The sequence below is a fragment of the Puma concolor genome, chromosome A3 (genome assembly GCF_028749965.1).
Source record: "Puma concolor isolate L17-30 chromosome A3, mPumCon1.1.hap2, whole genome shotgun sequence".
Taxonomy (NCBI): domain Eukaryota; kingdom Metazoa; phylum Chordata; class Mammalia; order Carnivora; family Felidae; genus Puma; species Puma concolor.
In genome coordinates this window covers 78478797-78499707 of record NC_141669.1, presented here as the reverse complement: position 1 = coordinate 78499707, position 20911 = coordinate 78478797, and the positions used below count along the sequence as shown (strand labels likewise).

The 20911-nt window shown below is 48.2% G+C and overlaps 1 long non-coding RNA gene across 1 annotated transcript in view; it reads left to right on the top strand.

The window, feature by feature from the left end:
- The window catches only part of LOC147582554 (uncharacterized), a 99068-nt gene that overhangs the window by 16780 nt on the left and 61377 nt on the right, over positions 1–20911 (top strand). Inside the window, exon 3 of the long non-coding RNA XR_015249262.1 lies at positions 13366–13462. This is a non-coding gene — a long non-coding RNA (uncharacterized LOC147582554). The remainder of the gene's footprint in view (positions 1–13365; positions 13463–20911) is intronic.

Genomic DNA, 20911 nt, shown 5'->3' with positions numbered 1-20911 from the left:
GAGCTGTCAGCACAGAAGTGGACTTGGGGCTTGAAATCACGAACTGTGAGATCATGACCTGAGCCGAAGTCAGACGCTTAACTGACCGAGCCACCTAGGTGCCCCTCCAAAAAGGGTCTTGACTGACATGGTTGTTATTGTACAAAACATCATTTTACACTGATGACCAATTTTTCAAATTTCTTCTTTTTGAAAAAAATTTTTTTTTTTAATTTTGAGAGAGAGAGCAAGAGCATGAGCGAGTGTGCACAGCAGGGAAGGGGCAGAGAGACAGGGAGAGAGAGAGAGAATCCCAAGCAGGTTCTACACTGTCAGCGAGGAGCCAGATGTGGGGCTTGAACTCACTAACCATGAGATCATGATCTGAGCTAAAAGCAAGAGTCTGATGCTTAACCGGCTGAGCCACCAGGCACCACCAATTTTTTAAACTTCTTAATGAGAATTCTTTCAGAAAGAAAAGGCAACATTTGCTTATAGCTAAACTAAAAATTACTGTAGTTTTTCACACTAGTAAGCTGGCATGAGGATAGAGTTAATAGAGGGTTCTGTGTGCCTTTGTATGAAGCCCAGCCGTCTCTATCAGCATATGCCTGTCGTCTCCACTTGGATGACCCAAAGCACAGCACTTGAGGGGTGCATGGGTGATTCAGTCAGTTAAGAATCTGATTCTTGGTTTTTGACTCAGGTCTTGATCTCATGGTCATGGGATTGAGCCCCACATTGGGCTGTATGGTGACAACACAGAGTCTGCTTCAGATTCTCTCTCTCCATCTCTCTCTCCCCCTCCCTGCTCATGCTCTCTCTCTCTCAAAATAAATAAATAAATAAACTTACAAATAAAAATAAAATAACATAGCACTTGAGCTTTCCCTCCCAAGCCTGATCCTCCCCTAGTCTTCCCCATCCCACAAAATGCCCTTTTCATCCATTCACCTGGGTTCTAAGTGAAATACTTAGGAGGCAGCCTTCCTTGTACCCCTCTGCTTCCTCATCTCTAATCCACCAGCAAGTCCTGTGTCTCCCTCCAGAACTTCTGTGCATCTGTACATCCTGTCATCTCCTACTTGGACTATAGCAGTAGCCTCTTAGCTGACTCCTTACTTCCCACTTAGCTGACTCCTTACTTCCCACTTCTTGGTCCTTTCTGGTCTTTTCTCTACACAGAAACCCTAGTGAGCTTTTAAGAACATGAATCAGATTCTGTCATTTCCTTGCTTAAAACCATTGATGACTTTCCATTGCATGCAGAATAAAATGCAAAGGCTTGCAGTGGTCCAGAAGGCCCTGCATGCCTGGACTGGTCCCTGCCCACCTCTCTACCCTCAGCTCCTGTCACTCTGTCTCTGTTTACTATGCTCCAGTCACTCTAGTCTATTTCTTGTTTCTGCTTTGCGGCTCTTCCTTCTCCCGGGACACTTTCATCCAAGTCTTAGAGTGGCTAGCTCCTTAAGGCTCAAATATCACCTCCTTAGAGATGCATTTGAACGTGGTGTAGTATTTACTACTACTATTTACTATCTAAAATTATTGTGTTTATGTAAGTGGTAATCGTTTATTTCCCATCATTGGGATATAAATCCAGGGGCCAGGCCAACCGATGCTCAACAAATCATTAATGAATAAATGGAAGGATAATAGGGGAGCAACACATGGGTGCGGACTGTGAAGCTGAGTAGACAATATGTTCCATTGCTGCTGGTTGGCTTTGCAGATCCAGATCCAGAGCCCAGTTTTTGGAAAGTTCGTTGGAGCCTTTCCAAGGTCTGTCATTGTGTGTGTGTCATGCTTCAGGTGGCTTCCTGTCTAGTTGATGAGTAGTGTTGCCACCAGAAGCCGAGGAGAGTGTTGGGGTGGTGACTGGTGTTGACAAGAATCACCCAGGGAGTGTTGTAATGCAGATTCTGGGGCCCAGCGAAGCCCTCGGGCTGGACTCCTAGGAAAGGTAAGGAGGGGGCAATCAACTCATCCAGGTTGGCCCGGGACATCCCCAGCTTTAGCACTGAAGGTCGCTTGCTCTCTGAAAAATCCATCAGTCGCTGGCAAATCAGGAGGGTTGGTCACTCTAAACAAGGTGTTCAGAGAGATGCGGAGAGCGTCAGATGAAGTTAGATTGGAATGGTTTCTTGGGGTTGCTGAGGTAGAATCATTTCTCATCTTAGGCTTTGAGTTTTGGCTGTCCCCTCAGCCCTGCTGTGGAGTAACTCTGGGTTTTCCAGACACCAAGCTGGGACAGAAAGGAAAGGAAACCATTGTTTCTTGAACACCTGCAGTGAGCCAGCTGCTGCTCTAGACCTTTATTACTGAATGTATCCCTTGGTAGCCTTTTTATTGCACCCATTTTAGAGGCAGGACACTGAGGCATATGAAGTTATGTAATTGCCTGAACTCAGACATCTTCCAAACAGAGGATATAGGAGTACGAAGTCTCCCTGACACAGAAGCCCAGGCCCCTTTCTAGGTGTTTTGCTTTGTGTATAGGGGTGTGTGTGTCAGAGATGTGGCTGGGACCTCAGCTTGACAGTTGTCCTCAGTCCTCAGGGTTGGGGTTCTCCTGTGATCTAGAGAAGGCCTCACGGACTGGACAGTGAGATAGTTAAGGAAGAGGCACCCAACGAAGTTTCTTTGGGCTGGCCAGGGCCTGGCTGTGCAGGTGGCTCTCCACCACCAGGTGGTGCTGTGGCTCTGCCTTAGAAGGCTCCCCGCAGCACTATCGCTGGTGCAGAGCCCGCCAAACGACCAGCCACTGGGCCTTATTTAATCTGCAGCCTGTAGGCAGCCTGGGGCCTGTCCACAGCTTTCTGGCTTTCCTGGACTCCGGAAGGACAAGAAGAGAGGGGAGAGGAGAGAGGTCAGAGGTTGGTCAGGAGAAGAGGAGGTTTGGGCCAATGCAGAGTCTTGGCGGTAAGGGTGACCAATGAGCACAGCTGTGAGGAAGAGGGGTAGAGATTGCTGTACTGGAACTAATGAATTTATAACATGGGCCAAATCATCTCCTGGTGTGCACAAAACACATCAGGATAAGTGGACTTGCTCCCCCATGGTGGGAGTGGGGAGTGGAACGTGGGCAGAGAAGAGGCAACTTTTCTGTCCTACAGACCGTTTTGGTCAAGGGAAGGCCTCAGCTGGAAGGGCTGGGAGGCAGACATGGCCAGGGTGCCTCCAAGTTGGGGGCAGAGATAGCCCCCAGTCATCTGCCTGTCTGCCCCCTGCTGATCACAGGGGCCCCCTGCTATCCTCACTGGGGGGCATAGGAAAGGTCCCCATCCGTCCTCCAGCTGCCCTTGCCATTTGGGAAAATGGCTTCAAGGATGCTGGCCCTCAGGATCCCACTCTCTTATCACCTATTTTGTATATCGGGACTCAGGCCTTCTAGAGTCTCATCAAAAAACATCACTACAACAAACTTTTAACTCTTTTTCAAAGCCCACACCAGCGCCACGTGGTGACTCACTGTGGATTAGCTGCCTAGCAGTGGGTTTGGCCTGCACATTGATGTCAGAATGTGAAATAGTGTCTGCACTGTAAAGCCCCAAATGCATCCTTGGCACTGGGGAGTTGAGCAAAGGCCTCCTGAGGGGAAGGCGTGGTATGGGTGCAGGAGGGCTTTGGGAAAGAGCAGTACTTGGCAGTGAGACAGGGGAGCAGAAAGCAGAGGGAACTTCATCAGTTTTACAGTCTGCCTTTCCCTGGTTTCTGGGCTGAGTGCTGTGACAGATGTGCCCCTTAGGAATTTTTTTGTTTTAATATTACATTTTCATTCATCACCTCTTCACACAGAATCTATTAAAATATTTTGTTTCATTTGTATCTACAGTATCATTCTCTCTCCCCTTTTAATTCAAGAGGTAATATAGCCACAGATTCAAAATTCAGAGGGTTCAAAATAAGTAACCTTTTCCTGTTTCATGTATAAACAAACAACCTGATGTTTACCAACAGAAAAACAGCAAGGACAGTGAAGGACAATTTGTGGACAAAACGTGTTAAGGTGTCACCCTGATTGTTGCAAAAACTCTCTCCACTCCCCACCCCTGAATTTTGAGAACTTTTTTGAGAAGTTGCAACTTTTTGTTAAGTCAGGTCTTTCCCTGTATGATCGATTCTGTGCATGGAAAGTCAGTGCCCATCCTGAGATGAGTTAGTCTTTTTCTTCAGTTCTTTCTCATGGCTTTCCAGTTTGCTCTCTGACCCTCCTCAGAGATGTTTCTTTTAGTGACGTGATTATGAGACAGAACCCAGGGCTGGCTTAGCTGCCTGAGGATGGTGCCTTTGGAGGCCAAATGGCCTCAGACCCCAGTCCTGGCTCTCTGGACCGTCCGTCATCTCCCCATCTGACAGTTTTTCATGGTGGGACAAGCAGGCTGGGAGGGACCAGCCTCTGGAAGTGGACTTTCCTGCTGGAGAAGAGGGTCTGGAAGAGCTGACTCTGCCATGGGGACTTGGGAGGGGGCAGACTTTGGTCACTGTCTGAGCGCCCTTGTCGGCTGGTCCCTGGGCATAGGGGAGTGGAATGTGGGCAATTCTGGAGGACAGCCTGTGACTTGAGGAGTCCTGCCCATCAGACTGTGGGGCAGAGCTGGAATCTAGACCCTGGAGACTTGGGAACCAAGGAGGACATAGACTGAGAACTCTGAATAGGGACCAAGGTGGGCCCTGGGGGGTGGACCTTCTGGGGGATGGAGGAGCCCAGTTAATCAAGACAGGCATTGGTCAAGGTTGCCCTGGTAGCCTGTCTGCCCTTGACATTTCAGAATTTGGAGCCACAGTAGCCGAAATGGTCCGTGCGGTAATGTGTGTGTGAATCCTTAGGAAACAAAATCATTGTGGGCATGTGTCAGGCCCTGAGCCAACTGTAGGGGTGTCATTACTGCCTTGTGCATCGGTCCCAGAAGGAAGATGTAGATGCCCCCTCCCTCCCTTACACCATCTCCCTGGATCTTGGAGATGGCCCAGTCAACCTCATTCATAAAGGGGCCTCTCCCATTCCAGATATTCCAAATGTTGCCTTTAAGCCCCCTCCCCTCCCATCATGTGACTTCACATGGCATGCCGCTCTTTCTAGGGCATGAGTTTCCTCATCCATAAAATGAGATGGTGATCCTGCTCCAACCTACAAACCAAGTGGCCAAATGAGGGAATAGGTAGGACGCTGTTCTGGAAAAAGGAAAGTGAATCATCTGAGTGCAAGATTCTGAAGTGGTTCCACCCAAGGCCCGTGGAACACAGCTCCACAGCTGTCTCTCCCCAGGGCTCCAGCAGGTGGCAGCATTGCCCTCCCCCTGTGCTGGTCACTCGGGGGCCTCTCCTCCCAGACACTGGTGTGTAAGACCTTGGACCTCACTTAGTTCACACCCCACAGTCCCACCTCCCATGGGGAGGTGGGGGGTAGGGATCTGAGTGGCCTCTGAGACACTGGCCAGGGCTGGGAGCCTGAATGCCCAGGACAGGAAGGGCCTGGAAAGAGAATTAAGATCTTGTTCTTTTCCTTCAAAACAGCACAGACAAGCCAGGAGGAGGAGACCTGGTGTGCATGAGCCTAAGAAGGCTGAAGGGAAACCTTGTCTTGCTCTGCCACGACCCATCCCACACTGCCTGGAGGTGGCAATTTAGGATCCAGAGGCAAGGACTTGTCCTCTGCCGGGTTTTTGTCTTTAGCCAGAAAGGCCAGCTGGCATTTTAGCGGGGGCAGAGGTGGGTGAGTCCTCTATTTTTGTGTGTGCCAACGGGTTGAAAATTTAACACATTTCAGTTCATCTGTGCAGAAAGAAGTAATTTATTTATTCATCTCTAACAAATATGGCCTTTCTCCCAACCCCTACCTGAAGATTAGTGAGAAAAACAACAAAATGTTCAACTCAATTTTAACATCACAGGACCTGATGGTTTAGCGTGTCCTGTTCAGTGATGTTTTTTGTTTTTACTTTATTTATTTATTTATTTATTTATTTATTTATTTATTTATTGAGAGACAGAGAGAGAGAGCACGTGCAAGTCGGGGAGGGGCAGAGAGAGAATGAGACACAGAATATGAAGCAGAGATTCTGTGTCAGCACAGAGCCCGATGCGGGGCTCGAACTCATGAACCATGAGATCACGGCTTGAGCTGAAGTCGGACGCTTAACTGACTGAGCCACTCAGGTGCCCCAGAGATGTTTTGTTTCTCTTGGAGCAAGGGCTCAGTTCTCAGCCTGTCTTCCCTTGCTTCTCTCACTAACATGGTGTCAAGGGGTATGGACATACAAGGGCAGCTTACGTGACATTTAGTGGCAGCAAGGAGTTGCCTGGAGTGTGGCGTCCTCTGGGTTCCCGGCAAGGTCACTTGCCTGCCCTCTAGCCAATGATGGCACTTGAAGCTGAGTTTATAGAACTCCTCGTCTAGCCCCTGTTAGTCTTCCCAGAGTTCCAAAGGGAGACCGGGACAGGGGCCCTCACTGGGGTTCCTTCTCTGGAGCAAAGCCAGATCAGACTGCTTAGCCCCCCTTGTTCTTTCCTCCTGGTGCCTTCCTGCTGTCCCCTGGGCAGGAAGGAGTGGACCAAAAAGCTCTTTCTTCTCTTGCCTGGGCATCTGTTACATAAAACGCCATGGTCACACCCAAGAAGAGATGAAGAAAGGAATCCAGAAAATATGCTCTTAAGAGAACAGCCTGGTTTAGAAGACTTTTGACCTAACATAATCATATTTTTCCTGTCAGATGCCAAACATTACAGCATTTTTTCTTCTGCTCATTCTGTCTACATCAAACCTTCATCTTAGTCTCTCTTCAGGCAGAGATGGATGCCTCAGGCCAAGGAAGATGGAGGTCATGAACTCACAGGGCAAGAAAGAAAAGCACATTCATACATTTTCAAATGTCCTTGTATGCTTGAAATGTTACTAACATTGGACAATGGAACCAAAGGAAATACGACAGGTAAAATGTGAAGGCTTTCTCAACAGGGAGGATTCACTATCTTGCCTGTGTTAGATTTCCTTCCAGGGAGGATACATGGTGAGTCAGAAGTAGATTCCACTCAGCAAAAAGAGGCACACACTGTGAAAAGATGGCCCAACCCAGTGGGAATCCTTTCTGAACTTCCCGGGACCAAGGCAAGACCAGGGCTGGAGTAGGATGAGATGAAGGCTGTGAGTGGTGAGCTCCTCTCCAGGCCCCTCATTTGCCCTCTCCTGTTGGAGGAAAGAAGAGATGGTAATTCAAGCTAACTAGGAGCCTGGGAAAGGGTGGTGGGTGGTGGGTATAATTCACTGTCCTCCTTCAGTGCTGTGGGCAGGCAGACCATGGTATGAGCCTTCATCATTCACACAGCTTACTCAGGAAGGGGACTTACCGGGCAGGGCTGATTGTCTACACTCACAGGTACTCACTGGCACATGTGGCTGGACACATACTCAGCTGCTTATATTCATGTGTGTTTCCATGTGAATACCTGTAGAACTCTCAGAGCAGTGCCTGACCCAGTAAGCAGGCAATAAATGCCAGCTGCCATTACCATCCAGGGCACCACCAAAAGTTCTCTTAAACATACCTAGAGAGACACAGACACCCAGGTGTGTACATTTGCATATTCAAAGACATGTAGACACCTGTAAATATTTACATGGAAGCACTTGGATCTCAATAGGTATTGTTGAATACAATAGGTATTGTTCTTGCACTATACAAGAGGGTTAAGCAATTGAATCCTTACAACAACCTCACGAGTGAGTATTGTCATTCATCCCAATTAACAGATAGGTGAATTGGGTCACACAGAGGTGACAGCTCAAGGTCACATGGCTAGTAATTGCTAAACTTGGGATTCAAGCCTAGAAAGTCCGGCCTCAGAGCCTGCACACATAACTGCCTGCTATGCTGCCATCTTTCGCACAGATGCCCTAGGCGCAATCACAGACCTTCCCACAGATGTGAAGAAACCTCTGCATGTAGGTAGATGCACTGCCATACTCATAAGACACATCACAAGGCATGGGATCCCTGCAACATGCATGCTCAACCATGGCTCTGAACCTTGCAGAACCGTCCAGCCTTCTGAGTCAATGGCCTAATTTGATAATTCTCAGGGAGTGAGCTTTCAAATGACTCCAATAATGCACCAGCTATAGTGGATGTTGGGTTCACAGCCCCCACCCCATGTGGGGGACTCAGGGTGGTTTGAGGGAGGAGGCCGGACTTGCCTTCACCTCCAGGGGCTGAATCACATTTTGGCTTTTCCTGAGATCTCAAGACCCCTGGCCTCTTTCCGCCCCCTTGTCCTTGGTGAGTGCAGGATACTGCCTGGAGCATGGTCTTAATTCCTTGTGCTTGCCCAAGCCTTGTTCTTGTTCCTCACCTCCATCCCAGAAACAGGTGCCCCCCACTGGAGGCTTTGAGGTGGGTCCAAATGGGAAGTCTCTTAGCTTCCTAGGCCTGGGGGAGAGCTCTCTGCAAAGGGGAGGGCAAGGAGGGCAAGGGGCCGCCTTTGTGGCTTTCCTTGGCTCCTTGCTGAGTGGATGCTGTGCCAGATGTGGGCTTTGGTCCAGGACCAGGCTTGGGCAGGTGGTGAGGAATCATTGTGTCAGAATGTTAGAGAGACCTAGGGACTTTGAGTGTCTAGTCCAGTTCCCTCATTTTATAGGCTAGAAACTGAGTCTCTGAGATGGGAAGGGATGTGCCTGAGGTTGCCCTGCAAATCTTCAACATTAAGTCTTAACTCCAAGTTCAGCGTTCAGTATGTCATAGAATAAGGCTCCATGGGGGACAAGACAAAGGTTTCCTCAGTGTACAAGTTACAGAAATCCAGGACAAACCAGAGTCATTGGCATCCAAAGTCACATTTCCTTGCCTTGGGTGGCTGATTACAATTTTAATCTGAACCCAAGGAGACCTTTTAAAAAATATTTTGGCTGTTGTGTGTAAGACACCTCTGTACCTGGCCAGGGCACTGGCTCTGAACCACACGAAGACTTTTGGCCTGAAGAGATCTGAGTACACCTTAATATATCTGCATTTAACTGAGAAACAATCCTCACAAAAGTCTACATTTACCCCATGTTTCTCCTGGAATGTTTTCTCTGTTGGCAACCATTAACATTGGCATCTTCTGTGTGCCAGGCTCTGTTCTCAGCACTTTACCTGTGTTACTCATTTAATCCTCTTAGCATCCCAGTGGTGCAGACACTATCATCACTATTACCACCATCATCAGCATCACCACCATCATCGTCGTCGTCATCGTCATCATCATCATCTTCCCCACTTTATTGATTAGGAGACTAAGGAACAAAGGGATTAAGTAATTTGCCTAAGGCCTCCAGATTAGAAAAGGGCAGAGCAAGGACTCAAAACCAGGCAATGCCCCCTCCACACTAGAGCTGTGAGCCTGGTCCTCCAGCATATGGTCAGCCATCCTCCCCAACTGCTCCCCTTGAAATTTCTGAGAGTCTCATGCCCAGGGACCCCCTATACCAGTAAGGAGAGCCCAGGCAGGTAGAGAGCTGTACACAGGCCCCAGACATGTGCAGTCTTGGAAACCGATCATCTACTGCACTGTCCTGCAGAATTGAGACATACGTGTGATCCGGGCCACACACGTGTCTAGCTCTCCTGGCCTTCAAGAAGGCCTGTAGCTACTACCACCTACTCTACTCTACCTCCTTGTTCTCCATTCTCTTCTCCCCACATGACACTTTTGACCAAAATGGGGACAGATCCATTTCACCTGAAGTTGGCAAAGAAAAGATGAGGGTTTTTCAGTATGGTGCATAGAAGGAAACTGTGGGGGAAAGGAAGACATTTGCAAATGTAAAAATGATTGGATGTAAAAAGCATGGATCTCAGGTACTCACTAGTAGCAAACTCTGACTCTGTTTGACTATGGCTCCCTCCTGGCCTAGCACGAGGCCCTGGGCCCAGACCTGAGGGCCTTGGAAGGATGTGATGCTCTCCAGAACAGGTCAGGTTTTAAGATGACTCTGGGGAGGGGTTTGGCTCTATGGTATTCCCGTACCTGGTCCCAGGCCAGGTCAGACCATTCAGATTTGGCCAGGGGAGCAGTATTGGCTCTGCAGATGGGACAGGTTGGCTTCTCAGGACCCACTCCACTCCCATGCTCCTCTCTGGTCTTTTTGAGGTAGTTGCTCAGGTGTTCCTTCTGGCCCAGATAAGTGCCCAAATTCTCTTCTGGCTATTGCAGTACCTCTGGCTCCCCCCTTGGTCAGGCACCTGTTACATTGTTCTGGTGATTTCCACTCCTGGGGGAAGGGTATAAATGGAGGCCCACAGACCATATGTCTAAATAGTCAAAAGTTGTAAGTCAAGCTAACAAACTGTTCATTAAAGTATGTTCTACCCGTCAGCCTTGATGAGTTTACCTTCAAAATGATAAAATTAAAAATACATAGGGGGCCTGTGTGGCTCAGTCGGTTGAGTGTCCGACTTCGTCTCAGGTCATGATCTCACAGCCCATGAGTTCGAGCCCCGTGTTGGGCTCTGTGCCGACAGCTCAGAGCCTGGAGCCTGCTTCAGATTCTGTGTCTCTCTCTCTCTCTGCCCCTTCCCCGCTCATGCTCTGTCTCTATCTCAAAAATAAATAAACAAAAAAATTTAAAAAAATGCATGTATAGTTATTATTTTTATATGACTGAAAGTTTGCAAAATGCTGAAGACCACCAAACTGAATTATTGCTGATATACATTAGGGGCTCTGTTCATGGGCCAGTGATGTTTGGATGAATAATACAAACAAAGACGTTTATAATTTATAAATTAGCATGTATTTATTCTTTGAAATTCATTTTATTGCCTTAATTTCAGCAAAATCAGTCATGCTTTTATTTATTAAAAAATTTTTTTATTAAAATTTTTAAATGTTTTTATGTATTTTTGTGAGAGAGAGAGAGAGAGAGAGAGAGAGAGAGATAGTATATGAGCAGGGGAGGGGCAGAGAGAGAGGGAGACACAGAATCCAAAGCAGGCTCTAGGCTCTGAGCTATCAGCACAGATCCCGATGCAGGGCTCAAACTCGTGAACTGCGAGATCATGACCTGAGCTGAAGTCAGACGCTTAACCAAGGGAGCCACCCAGGTGCCCCTAAAATTTTTTTTAATGTTTATTTATTTATTTATTTTTTTTTTAAATTTTTTTTTCAACGTTTATTTATTTTTGGGACAGAGAGAGACAGAGCATGAACGGGGGAGGGGCAGAGAGAGAGGGAGACACAGAATCGGAAACAGGCTCCAGGCTCCGAGCCATCAGCCCAGAGCCCGACGCGGGGCTCGAACTCACGGACCGCGAGATCGTGACCTGGCTGAAGTCGGACGCTCAACCGACTGCGCCACCCAGGCGCCCCAAATGTTTATTTATTTTTGAGAGAGAGAGAGACAGAGTGCAAGCAGGGGAGGGGCAGAGAGAGAGGGAGACACAGAATCCAAAGCAGGTTCCAGACTCTGAGCCATCGGCACAGAGCCTGACGCGGGACTCAAACTCACCAACCATGAGATCATGACCTGAGCAGAAGTCGGATGCTCAATCAACTGAGCCACCCAGGTGCCCCAGTCATCATGCTTTTGTAATAGAGAACTCATAATTTGTGTTCTAGTGAACAGTAATGACCTAAAGGATTAGAAACAAAATGTGATTGTATTCAGTTGTTTTAGTAAGCTATTGCCATGTAACAAAACACTCCAAAGTTTAGTGGTTTAAAGCAATATTAAAGATAATTTTATTATCTCTCATGGTTCTGTGGGTCTACCAGGCTTAGCTGAGCATTTCCTCTGCTGCTTTGCTTGGAAATTCTTGTGCGGTTGTGGCTAGCTGGTGGCTGGGGCTGGAGTCATCAAGAGGCTCAACTGAGGTGCTGGGATGGCTGGTTCTTTCCTCCTTTTCATATGATCTTTTGGTCTTTCTCCGTCCACACGGTCTCTCTAGTAGTGGCTGTGCTTCCCACATGGTAGCAGAACTCACAGAAGTGAGTATTCCAAAAAGGAGGAAGAGGAAGCTTCCAGTCCTCTTAAAGTCTACATCCAAAATGTACGCAACATATACCCACTGTATTCCATGTGTTAGCATGAGTCACCGCCCAGCTTCAGTGGGTGGGGGGACCACACAGGGTCCATAGACCACATAAATACCGGGAGGTTTGTTCCCTGGGGCCTTCTGTGGAGACCAACTACCACAGTGTTGGAAGTGAGTGTTGTAACAAAAATTTAAAACCCCTGGCATTTTCTTTGGGACAGTTGGGGGGCAGAAGCTGAAGAAACTTAGGGAGAAACTGAAGTCTTGAAACATAGAAAAGGGGACGGAAGCTATTCACTGGCAGAAATATGTGAGACCATCCCCTACAGTAATGGAGAAAACAGAAAGGGTGACTATGAATTTGTGAAACGTCTAAGGCCAGTTCCAAGCAAAATGTTCAAAGTGCTAATTGGCTTCTTTCAGCTGGCTCTGATAAAATAGGAGAAGATTGAGATGAACTAAAGAAGTTTTGGAGCAGAATTAGTAAATCTAAGGAGGTCAGGTCTGTATTCTAGCCAGCAAAAGGCTCAAAAAGCAAGGATTCGCCTCAGGGCAAAGAAAATCCTGGGTGCTGCCAGTAAAGTGTGGTCTCAGGTATAGTGAAAGGTGTGGCTGTAATACCTTTGTGAAGAGCTCAGAAATATTTAAGGGCATGTGTTTAGACCCTTTGGGTACACAACAGGACTTCTAAGAATGTTAAGAGTGTATCTCTTAGATCCTCTCTGCTGGACAATGGGATTGAGAATCTCATAGCAAGCTTAAGCGGGGCTTAAGGTGAGAGGCGCTTTTTCTTTAATGGAGTAGGTTTTAATTTGATATATAATAAACCCACATGTTAAAAAATTTTTTTTTCAGCTTGGATTGAAAGGGACAGAGTTCAAAATGAAGAGTCATTTTTTATGGGCAAGAAACAGGCTGAGAAGTCAATGTGGTTACAAACACTGACTATTTCTTCTAGAAAAAGAAGGATAATTCAGAGTATGGAACTGAGAGCCACAGACACCCACTCCCAGAGAACAGGACTAGGATCTAATTAAGGAATTGGCTTGATTTCAGAATTGTTCCATACAAGTTCCCCCCCACTTTTTTTTAAACGTTTATTTATTTATTTTTGAGCAGGGGGGGAGGGGCAGAGAGAGAGGGAGACAGAGAATCCCAAGCAGGCTCCGCACTGTCAGCACAGAACTTGATGCGAGGCTCAAACTCACGAATTGTGAGATCATGACCTAAGCTGAAATCAAGAGTCGGACACTTAAACTACTGAGCCATCCAGGTGCCCCTCTCCTTTTTGAATGAGAGTATCTATATCATTTACCCTGTGTCTACCTCCTTATCATTTGTTGGGGTTAAGATAACTTGTCTCTTTTTTTCACAGAACTTCAAGTCAGGAGGAGTCATCTCCAAGCATCCACACCTGAGGGGCTTCCTCTTCTCCAGACCTGATGGAGATGCTGAAGTTCTGGATCTGAAGCGTAAGCCTGATAACGTCACAGATGAGACTGTGGGGGTTCTGAGGATGACTGTATTCAAATGTGTGAGGAACATGATTCTTTGAAGTGCTAGAGGGCAGCCCGTGGTAGCTAGTCTTCAAAGCTAGCCCCCCAGTGAACCACCTCTCCTAGTATTCATGATCTTGTGCTGTCCTCTTTCTGGAATCTGGGCTGTTCCTGTGACTTTGGCTAATAGAAAGAAAGCAGTGACAGTGATGTCATGTGACTTCTGAGGACAGGTCACAGGGAGCCTTTTGGCTTCCACCTGGGTTTCTTAGAATGCTCGCTCTGGAACAAGCCAGCCATCATGTAAGCAGTCTGATTCCTTTGAGACTCAGATGCTATGAGGAAGCTAAGCTAGCTGTGTGGAAAGTTTACAGGAGAAAGCAATACAGTCTGTCAGACTCTACCTGCTCTGGTCATCCCAGCTGAGATCAGATATGAGAGTCAAGATGCTGCCATCTTGGATGTACAGCCCAGCTGAACCTGCATCTGACTCTTGACCTGCAACCATGTGAGAGACCCCTCCCCCTGGCCGCCAAGGGACCACTGAGCCAATCAATCCACAAAACTGAGAGATAAAAATATTTTAAGCCACTGGTAACTGAAGCAGTAAAAAAAAAAAAAAAAAAAAAAATGTGTATTTTAATTTAAAAATGCAAATTAGGGGTGCCTGGGTGGCCCAGTCAGTTGAGCATCCGACTTTGGCTCAGGTCATGATCTCATGGTTCGATGAGTTCAAGCCCCACATCGGGCTCTGTGCTGACAGCTCAGAGCCTGGAGCCTGCTTTGGATCCTGTGTCTCCCTCTCTCTCTCTCTGTCCCTCCCCCACTCGTGCTCTGTCTCTCTCTGTCTCTCTCTCTCAAAATTAATAAACATTAAAAAATGTAAAAAAAATTATAAAAGAGCAAAACATTGCATTTCATACAACTTTTTAGCAAGTTATTTTTCTTTCACATATTCAAAATTATCTATTAAAATTAAAAGGCAAATGTAACCAATGGTAAAACTAATGCATTTTATCTAATACAAAAATTTAAGTAAAATATTTAAGTAAAGCTGAATTTTTACGTTTTGAAAATCTCATTCACTCTTAGTAAAAATTTTTGTGAAAGTAAAATCCTGCCGTGGTTCCCCGGCTGTCTATTGCCAAGGTAAAGAATCAGTCTCACGCTTCGTGTGGGTTCCGTCTTGACCTGCACATATGCAAATGTGGGAGAATTATGAATTATTTATGCTGGAAAACGCTCCTCGGCTGCCACATACGATTGTAGCATTGCTGACGTGTGCGTACCTCTGGAACCACAACGAGAAGCAAGGAAATGCATGTTTGCCCTGCTCGGGGCACGCTACTTCCATTGCCTTCCTGCTGAGAGGAAGGATTTGATAAATTAATCTGCCTTTCCTCTTAAGTGCTTCCACCATTCAATCCTCCCTGCACTTCCGAGCAGCCAGGCCCTCTCTGATGTCAGTAGCAGCAGGACCCACATGTTTTTCGAGCATTTGAACAGTCTCCTCTGGATTCAAGGACATAACTCGACCGTGGGGGAGAAGCATTTCCCTGGGGCCTGAGCGACGTGACCCATGAGAGTGGATGTTCAGGGGTAGAGGTCGTGCTCTGCTAGTGCTGAGTGCCTGCTCCCTAGGGAGGGAGGTGCCTTGTGTTCTTTAACTGTGTATGTACGTGCATGTGTGTGCCTGTGTGTGTGTGAGAGTGCATGTGCATGCGGGTGCATCCATGCGTGTGTGTGTGTGTGAAGTGTGGGTCCTCTGAAGAGTGGGTCTCAGAACAGAGTCTGGTCCACCTTTAAGGGTGCTACTGCTTCTGGCCATCCTGTGCTGGTCTGGCGGAGGCCTCCTGGGCCTCTCTCCCGGAGTCCTATGGAACTCTGACCCTTGGATGCCTCACTCTTACTCTGATTTAGCTCTTCGGTTTGAAATATTTCATAGTCAGTTATTAGCCTGGTGTATCAGTCGAGACATTATCAGCTGCGAGGGACAGAAGACCAATCCAAACAGGCCTAAACAAAGAGGAGATACGTTGGTTCCCACAACCAAGTCCAGGGGCACAGATAGAGGGCCCAGACTTTGTTTTCAGGGGTGGGGGTCGGAGAGCCCTGTGACTGACAGACAGCCCACCAGGACACGTAGAGTAGAGGGGGTGGGAGAAGTATGTGTGGTTCCCCCAAGGAGGGGAGGTAGCCAGAATGCAACATGCCCTCCATACCTGGGTATAACCTTTTGCGAAATTCAGTTCTCCGTCTGTTGTGCTGGACACCTGGGCCTGATTTCCCAAGCAGCCCAGGTCGCAGGCACTGTCTTCCTGACACTGGCTACTGCCTGAAGCAGATTCTTTACCCGCTCCCGCTCCCATGTCAAAGCTTCCCATCCCTTGCTGGGCCCCGGCTGGTGTGACAGTCAGCAGCAGAGCAGAAGCAACTGAGCCCTGTGAAGGCAGAGGCCTTCTTGGTGCACATCATCTTTTCCTCGGGTCTGCTTGAACACCCAGGGATCCCCCGAGGACGGCTCCCCCAGCATTACACCACTGCAGTTTTGCACAGTAGAAATGTCTGTACAATAAACATCAAAGACACCATTTCTGTCAGGCAGCAAAAGGGGGTCATTCCTCTCTCCTGGAACTCTACTGACAAGCCCTCCGTGGTCAGAGACCCAGTGGATGGGCTCTCATAACATTTCACTTCACGCAGCCACTCCTCCACATGGGGTCCCCCGGATGCCTGGCAAGTAGGACGGATCACCCTTCCCGAAGCCCCAAAGGGGCACTCCTCCTTGATTCACTTTCCACTCCCCCTCCCAGCTGAATGTGGCTGCTGCCCCTGCCTCCCTGCTCCCAGTGTTTTCTGACACACACTCACATTGCTTCTTGGAGTCTGCTGGAAACTGACCCCGAGAGGAAAGAAAGGAGGGGCTGGACAGCACGTCTTTGAGGCGGCTCACTTAACTCCGTTATGTGTGCTGCCTGCCAGCAGTGGGTCTGTGAGTGTGTGGGGGCCACGCCTGGGGCCAAGACCTCCTGACCCCCTGCTCTGGTCTGGTCCTCTCCCATCTTTTCTGTTTCCCTCTCCTCTTCTCCTTTCTCCTCCTTAGATCTCCCCATAGCCCTCTGTCCTTCTTTCTCTTCCTGTACACTCTCTTTCTCTCCCCAACCTAAATCTCAAGGGCATTACAGTATGAGCTCAATTTTCTCATCACACCTTCCCTTACCTAAAAATAGACAGTGCAAATCACACAACACAGCCATACATATAACACCATAGTGTCCACTTCCTTTTAACTCTGTCCTTTGGGGTGTTGGCCCTGTCCCTGGGTCAAGGCCCTTTGAAGACCAAGGAATGGCAGGTCCCGCCAGAGCCAAGAATGCATTTCAAAGGCTGGCCCATTCCTCCTCCCCTTGCCCCACTGTGGTGTTTGTTACTTCCTCCCCTTGGGAGTATCCGGAGGCCCTGGTCTAGGGGAGAGATAGATGAAGGCAGAATTGTTGGATCAAAGTCCGAACACATAATAAAAGCATCTCCCTGCCCCACCTAAGGACATGATAATGTGCATTTACTCACACACAAACACAGAGCAGTGGGCTGGCCCACCATAAACCTTCTCTTATTACAAAGCCAGAATCTTTTCCATCTGTGTTTAAGCTGCAGCCTATGAAATAATGTCTATAAAAATAAGATTGGAAGCTAAAATATCGAGTGCAATAAATTATGGCTACATTGTGTTCCCTCCTGAGGGATGTCCTGGCCAAAGAGCCTTCAATATTTCTATCTAGGGCTGTGCTTTGTATTTTCTCATAAAACATTCCATTTGTTGATGGGAAGAAAGAGCCTGAACCGCTGAGCGCGATTCAATAGAACGATGGTGCTTGGCCGTCTGTACCTGCCTGGCATCTTAATTTCTCTTCCAAAGCAACAACAGTCTGCTTGTTGTGGAACCGCAGAATGAAAGCCAAAAGGGAGGCTGCCCAGGGGCAGATTTGTTGGCCAGTTTCCATCACTACCACCATCTCCCTGCTCACAGCCCCACCATCGTACCCCAACCACCATCCTGACCATGAATCCAGACACCATCCCCACCTTCCTTCAAGAATTCAACATACCTAACATGTCCCAGGCATTGGCGAGGGTCTGGGAGGGTGGGGAACCTGAGGGATTAATAAGACACAGATCTGAGAGTTGAAAATCTTTAGGGGGATGGGTCAGATGGACAAATAACTTAGAAGAAGAAGGAAAGTTAGCAGCAAGGAACTGAAAAGTTCTCCCAGAGGTCAAAGGAGGGAGACTTGTAGAGGCGTTTGAGTTGAGTCTGGAAGGGTGGGTTGGATCTGGACTTGCAGAACTGGAATGAAAGGCCTTCTTGGAAGAAGGATTGAGGTAAAAGAGAGCCCAAAATTATAACAGATGGTTGAGGAGGGGAGGAAAGCATTTGGTCTGGCTGGACCCCAAGGTGCATGAGGGGCAGTGAGAGAAGTCAAGTTGAAGTATGGGTGGGACTAGGTCAAGAAATAGGATGGATAAAGGAGAAGGTCACTTAGGGTGACCTTTAAAAGGATTTGGGCCTTTTATATGGTGGGAAGTGAAACATCAATAGAAAGTTACTGAGATGTGGGCAGTGGAGTTGGTTTTGAAGCTAACCGTTGTAATGCCATCTTGGGGCCAGTGAACATTTTCTGCTTTCTCTCCATACTCTCTTCCCTGAAAAGATGGTTACCTCTTCCCCCTTCTTGGCTGATTCCAAAGTTCAACAAAGATTATGAGTGTTGGCCATTTTCTTCAAATCCTACCACTTCATACTTTGTTCCTTTGCCTTAAGCATTTGTGGCAGGGAGGAGGGAGAGGGATAGGAAGGAAACACATATAGTCATTAACTATAACTCATACCTCAGGACAAGTGCATCAGATCTTTTCTAGAAAGTGGATTTGGCTTGGGAGAGGTGTGGGGGATGAGGGTGCCGGGTGCTCGTTGGGTTGGCAGGTACCACAGAAGTAGGGAGGACAGATGTGAGTCAGCTCACGTGGCCTGCTTTGCCCTTCTTTATGGGATCAGCTGGATGTGGCTCGAGGTGTTCAGCTCAGAGGAGAGAACCCCAGGGCCCAAGGCAAGGGCATCTCTGAGAGCCAACGGGAGGAAGCCATGTGGATGGATGGACAAGGCTGGTGCCGCTTTCCTGATGATTCCGATGGGAACCCCTGGAGTCATATCCAGGAGGCATTTTCACAGTTTTTAAATTCCTTACTTAGCTTTATTTAAGAACTCATTCCCCAGAACAATCATATCCCTTATTCTCTCCTATTCTTCTATTCTATGTAGAGGGAGGAAAGTGGACCAGTTGTCCCACTGGGGCTGAACCTTGATTCTTACTCTCGGGCAGATGTTTAGGATGGGGCTTGGGTCTCTCCTTCTACCCCACAGCACATGAGCGTGAGTCTAAGGAGCTGGGATTATGGGAAAAGAAGCGCCTGTGATCGCTCCCTGCCTCTCTGCCTTGTTGTGCTCTGAGGATGGCGGGGAGAGGGCTCTTCCAGGCCGCACTGGCGGCCAGGCCAGCGCTTGTGGTAGGCGGTGTTTATGAGAACGCACAAATGTTTATGCGAGATTGCCAACCAGTTATTTATGAGTCTCTCAGCCCTTCCCCAATAAAAGCTGTTCCCTCAATGTTCTGACAGGCCTCGCATCTGTAACTAATGTGTCACTCGCTCAGCTAATGCAGTTCACTTGTGTTTATTTTTGCAGAAAAGCAATTTATCCAGCCACTCTGAAAAAAACTGGCCTGTCAGGAGCCTTCTTTGGAGCAGAGTGTTTTTCCTCAAAAGAAAGTCCAGATTGCTCTCCTCAGTGCAAGGGCGGGCTTTTGGTGTGTCTTCCCCAGTGTGTCCGTGGGTCTGTCCTGTGCACCAGAGGGGTGTGGCATGTCTGGCATGGGCCCTTGCTTTTTCTCTAGGAATATGGAGGTGTATCTTTGTGCTTCTGTCTGTCTGGGCCTCAGTGGATTTGAGATATTTTTTAAAAAGGTTCTGGGGGTGGGCTGGATCTAACTTTGCATTCCCCCTGATGGAGATAAATCAAAGCTGGGACAGTAGGTTGTTGGCAGTTGAAGGGCCTGGAGGGGGAGGTTTGAGGAAGGTGGGGGGAGGAGGGTGAAGGTTAAAAGGGAGGATGGTTGGCTCCAGGGCAAAAGGAGCATTAGCACTGGCTGGCCAGACCCTAACTATAAACCTGCCCAGGAAGGCTGGCTGCGCATGGGTCCCTTCCCGAGGCTGTTAATTTTATCATTCCCACTCTGTTTTCCTTCAGGATTGGCAGGAAACTTTTGGAGTGAAAAGGATGCTCTGTGGGCTTGTTTTGGGATGCTGTAAGAAAGGGAGCCTGAGAACTCATTTCCTGCTGTGAAACCTGATTTCTGGGAAAAGAAACCAAGAAGTGGTTGGGGGGTGGGGAGTAGACTAGGGGGGCAGGGGTCAGGCTGGGTGGGGTCTGCCAGAAGGAACAAGAGACACTGACGTGGGCTGGTGAAGGGCCTGGTGGCCTCTGTGGTCCTCATTCTCATCCCATAGATTGTGACTCTGACTCTGGACTGCCAGTGACCCTGGGCTGGGTGGGTCTGCAGGCAGACCCTTCCCACTGCTGGAAAAGCTCCTGGCTGCCCATGGCCAATGATGGCGGGTCATGCCTAAAAGGTGCAACAGTAATAACGGCACACTAGGACAGTGGGTCCTAAGCCACGGGACAGAGGGAACACGGCACTCATGAGCTGAAACAAGATGTCTTCTCACAGCTCAGACCAAATCTTTGCTGCCTTGTCCTGATTTGCAGGAAAGTATTAAGTAAACAGTTTGAAGTTTCTCAGCTTTTGAGTTTTCTGCCAGTAAGATTTCATTAAACCTCTGGTGCCTGCAAGTGATAAGTCAGTCGGCATTTGTGTAAATGCAGAGAAATAGACAATTGTGCTTTGCCTGAAAGCCTATTTTTTAATGGCCTGGGGCTGTCGCGATGGTGATTTTTGGCTGGCATCTGTAACTTGGCTGTGACGTGGGACGACGGTCAGGTCTGGCTCTAGGTTTCTCTGGCTAGGTGACATTCATGGTCACCCCTTTGTGACCCTGTGACCTGGGTGAATGTGACTGGAGATCCCGTTACTGCTTTTGGGTTGCGCACTTGTAGGAGGAAGGAGAGGGACAGAAGGATATCAAACTGGGCACAGCTGGGGGTCCCGCTTGGGGTGGAGGCAGTTGAACAGTCTGATTTGCCCTTTTAATCAGACCATCTCCTTCCAGCAGCCCCCTGCCCCTTCCTTCAGGGCCCCAGAGGGCATATTCCCTCGGCCCCCACCCCCAGAGCCTCTCCCTTTCTTTTGTTTCAGCTTCCTCCCTCCCTCCCATCACCCTGGGGCTTGAAACTCCTTGCTAGGCTGGCAG